Source organism: Triticum dicoccoides, chromosome 1B, assembly GCF_002162155.2.
Source record: "Triticum dicoccoides isolate Atlit2015 ecotype Zavitan chromosome 1B, WEW_v2.0, whole genome shotgun sequence".
NCBI lineage: Eukaryota > Viridiplantae > Streptophyta > Magnoliopsida > Poales > Poaceae > Triticum > Triticum dicoccoides.
The window spans coordinates 249,017,931-249,022,937 of record NC_041381.1 but is presented as its reverse complement, the minus strand read 5'-3'; positions in this window follow the sequence as shown (position 1 = coordinate 249,022,937).

Sequence of the window (5,007 nt, the reverse complement as noted above, 5' to 3'; positions counted from 1 at the left end):
ACCCTCAACCCATCCCACATTGCCAGAGGAGGTGGGGGTGCCCCCAGGGTTCCCACCACTTTGGCTTGGGGGCCAAGTCTCCTAAAGGGAAAACGCATCTAGGGTTTTCCTCTAGTGGTCGCCGGCCCTAGATGGGGTCCCCCTCGCCCCCTTCCCCCCTATATATAGAGGGGTAGAAGGAGGGCAACCGCACCCATCTATGCCACGACGCTACCCTCCCTCTCCCTCGTATTCCTTCTTCTTCTCCGTGAGGCTTGGCAAAGCCCTGCTGAGATTTCTCCATCACCACCGCCACCACACCATCGTGCTGCCGGAGGACTCGAGATACTACTTCACCATCGCTCACTGGATCGATTAGGTGAAGGTGTCATCAAGCCATACATGTGTTGAACACGGAGGTGCCGTCCGTTCGGCACTTGGATCAGGAGTTCGCGGGACAGATTGTGATTGGATTGCGAAGACGTTCAACTACATCAACTGTGTTTCTTAATGCTTCCGCTTAGCGATCTACTAGGGTATGTAGATGCAATATCTCCTCTCGTAGATGGTCATCTCCCAGATTGATCTTGTTGAGTGTAGGAATTTTTTTGTTTCCCATGCAACGTTCCCCAGCAGTGGCATCATGAGCTAGGTATATGCGTAGATGACATCACGAATAGAACAAAAAGGAGTTTGTGGGTGTTGATATTCAGATTGCTTCCTTCCTTGGTGTTTTCTTGATTCGGCGGTATTGTGGGATGAAGCGGCCCAAACCAACTTTACATGTCCACGTACATGAGACCGGTTCCATCAACTGACATGTGACTTTGTTGCATAAAGATGGCTAGCGGGTGTCTGTCACTCCCACTTTAGTTGAATCAGATTCGACAAAGGGGGTCCTTGTAGAAGGTTAAATAGCAACTTGCATATCACCTTGTGGCTTTTGCATAGGTAAGAATCGTTCTTGCTAGATACCCACAACAGCCACGTGAAACATGCAACAACAATTAGAGGATGTCTAACTTGTTTTTGCAGGGTATGTTGTGATATGATATGGCCAAAGACATGATGAAATATATATGATGTATGAGATGATCATGTTTGTATTAGTTTATATTGACTTGCATGTCGATGCATACGGCAACCGACTGGAGCCATAGGGTTGTCTTTAATTATTGTATGACCCGCGTGTCAATCACTAAGCGCTATCGCTAAGCGGTAGCAATAGTAGTAGAAGCATGGTTGGCGTGACAACCCCTATGGTGACACAATGATGGAGATCATGGTGTCATACCGGTGACGATGGAGATCATGTCGGTGCTTTGGAGATGGAGATCAAAAGCACAAGTTGATGGCCATATCATGTCACTTATGATTTGCATGTGATGTTAATCCTTTTATGCATCTCATTTTTCTTAGGACGACGGTAGCATTAGAAGATGATCCCTCACTAAAATTTCAAGATAAAATTCTGTTCTCCCCAAGTGTGCACCATTGCAAAAGTTTGTCATTTCGAAGCACCACGTGATGATCGGGTGTGATAGACTCTATGTTCACATACAATGGGTGCAAACCAGTGTTGCACATGCGGAACACTTGGGTTAAACTTGACGAGCCTAGCATGTACAGACATGGGCTCGGAATGCAAGAGACCGAAAGGTCGAACATGATTCATATAGTAGATATGATCAACATGGAGATGTTCACCATTGAAACCACCTCATCTCACATGATGATCAGACTTGGGTTGGTGAATTTCGATCATGTTACACTTGGACAACCAGAGGGATGTCGATTTGAGTGGGAGTTCTTAAGTAATATGATTAGTTGAACTCATTATCATGAACATAGTCTAAACTATCATTGCAAATTATGTTGTAGATCAATAGCTCATGCTATAGCTCCCTATTTTAATATGTTCCTAGAGAAAGACTAAGTTGAAAGATATTGTAAGCAATTATGCCGACTAGGTCCGTAGTCTGAGGATTGTCCTCACTACTACACAGAAGGCTTATGTCCTTGATGCACCGCTCGGTGTACCAAACCCTCTAGCATCGTCTGTGGATGTTGTGAACATCTAGCAGACACGTTCATATGACTACTTCATAGTTTAGTGCGCCATGCTTTACAACTTAGAATTGGGGCTTCAAAGACGTTTTGAACGCCATGGAGCATATGAGATGTTCCAAGAGCTGAAATTGGTATTTCAGGCTCATGCCCGTGTTGAGAGGTATGAGACCTCTGACAAGTTCTTTGCCTACAAGATGGAGGAGAATAGCTCAGCAAGTGAGCATGTGCTCAGAATGACTGGGTGCTACAATCGCTTGAATCAAGTGGGAGTTAATCTTCCAGATAAGATAATGATTGACAGGGTTCTCCAGTCACTATCACCAAGCTACTGGAGACTCGTGATGAACTATGACATGCAAGGGATGGAGATGATCCTGGAGATGTTTACGGTGCTTAAGGCCGCGAAGGTAGAAATCAAGAAGGAGCATCAAGTGTTGATGGTTAACAAGACCACTGGTTTCAAGAAGGGTAAGAGCAAGAAGGGAAACTTCATGAATGGCAAGCCAGTTGCCGCTCCAATGAAGAAACCTGAGGTTGAACCTAAACCCAAGACTAAGTGCTTCTAGGGGAACGGTCACTGGTAGTGGAACTACCCCAAATACTTGGTAGATGAGAAGGCTGTCAACTTCAACAAAAGTATATTTGTTGTATGTGTTATTTTTTGAAACCTGAGACAGTGGGAGAGGCTCCCACTGTTTTGTATTACGTTAACCACCACAACTTTACATAGTAACCGTTACATACCCACTAACTCCCTCTACCCACCGTGTGTGTGGGTGGGGTGGGAGAGCAAAGAAAAATAAAGGAGCCTAGTGTAAAGAGAGTACTCTAGTTTGTGTGAAGTGAGAGGAGTAGGGTACTTCTACAAAGGGTTTAGAGAGCTAATAAAGCAGAGGATAAAATCCTTGTTCTTCTCTTTAACTCTGTGTTGCAGCAACTCTAGGTCCGCTTTGAATCTGCTCAACCAGGAGTTAATCGATGGTGGGATCCCTCGGAAGTGTTTATTATTCCTCTCCTTCCAAATGCTCCAAGACGCTTGCAAGAAAATTGTCATGAAGAGAGGTCTTGTCCAAGTAAGTTTTGCTTTTTCAATCATGGACAAGTGCGAGTCTTCGTCATTCCAAGCGATCCCAAGCTTGCTCCAACAGTTTTTGCCAAATTGACAATGAAAGATCATGTGTTTGATATATTCCTCAATGGGTTGGTCATAGAGAATGCAATTGAAATTGTTGCCTATGTTATAATGCCTCCGTTTGAGCATATTTCTCGTATTGAGCCTGTCAGCTAGTAGGAGCCACCCAAAGAATTTGATTTTGAGGGTTGTCTTAGCTTTCCAAAGCCAGGTAAAGGTTCTATGCGCTGACACGTCCCTGTACTAGAATTTGTAATATCGAGCTGGTGCGCAGGTGTTTCTCCCCCAGACGTAAATCCATTGATCATTGAGATCAGAGAAGTTATTTTGTCCAACGTGGCTCACCAGGTGTTGCATGTCCCGAACTTCTGCATGGGCTTGTGTGGATAGTGGCAGTTGGAACGCTTCCTCTAGTGACGTGATCCCCAAGAATTCCTTCACTGAGATGTCCTGATTAGGAGAAAACGAGAAAGCCCGAGGATGTGAGTCCATGAGAGGTTCATCAAGCCAGAGATCCTTCCACATGAGCACCATATCTCCTTGATTAATCACAACTTTGGTAATGCCTCGGTAGATAGGTGTAAGTTTCAGAATATCACGCCACCAGAAGGAGCTGCATAGGTCAGATGCATGTGGAATTTTGTCATTATAGTAGGTCGACCAAACAAGCTCAACCCACGGCAGATCTAGCTTGTTATAGAACTTGTGGAGATATTTCAAAAGTAGGGTGTCACTTTGGACACGAAGATTCGTGATGCCCATGCCTCCACTACTCTTAGGTTTGCAAATCAGATCCCATGCCGCATGGGAATTATTTTTGTCCCCTTCTTCAGTTCTTTTAGCCCAGAGGCATCTCCTTCTAAGTTTATCAAGCAAGTCGAGGATTTTCGGTGGTATTCTGATGGTGCATAGTGAGAAGATAATAAGAGATGTAATGAAAGAATTCACCAAGGAGAGTTTAGCCCCGTAAGACATTAAAGATAGGGTTCCAGTAACTTTCCTTTCCACACGACAAAATGATACATATCCAACATATCTATAATTTTTGATTGTTCCATGCTATTATATTACCCCTTTTGGATATTTATGGGCTTTATTTTACACATTTATATCATTTTTGGGACTAACCAACTAATCGGAGGCCCATCCCATATTGCTATTTTTTTGCCTATTTTAGTATTTCGAAGAAAAGGAATATCAAACAGAGTCCAAACGGAATGAAACCTTCGGGAGCATGATTTTTGGAACGAACGTGATCCGGAGAGCTTGGAGTGCAAGTCAAGAAGCTTCCAACGGCCCCACTAGATAGGGGGCCGCGCCCCCCATTGTAGGGCGCGCCCCCTGTCCCGTGGGCCCCTCGGGCGGCCACCGACGTACTTCTTCCTCCTATATATACCTACGTACCCCGAAAACATCCAGGGGCACCACGAAACACAATTTCCACCGCCGTAACCTTCTGTATCCACGAGATCTCATCTTGGAGCCTTCGCTGACACTCTACCGGAGGGGGAATTAACCACGGAGGGCTTCTACATCAACATCCTTGCCCCTCCGATGAGTTGTGATTAGTTTACCATAGACCTATGGGTCCATAGTTATTAGCTAGATGATTTCTTCTCTCTTTTTGGATCTCAAAACAATGTTCTCCCCCTCTCTTGTGGAGATCTCTTTTTGCGGTGTGTTTGTCGAGATCCGATGAATTGTGGGTTTATGATCAAGTTTATCTATGAATAATTTTTGAATCTTCTCTGAATTCTTTTATGTATGATTGAGTTATCTTTGCAAGTCTCTTCGAATTATCAGTTTGGTTTGGCCTACTAGATTGG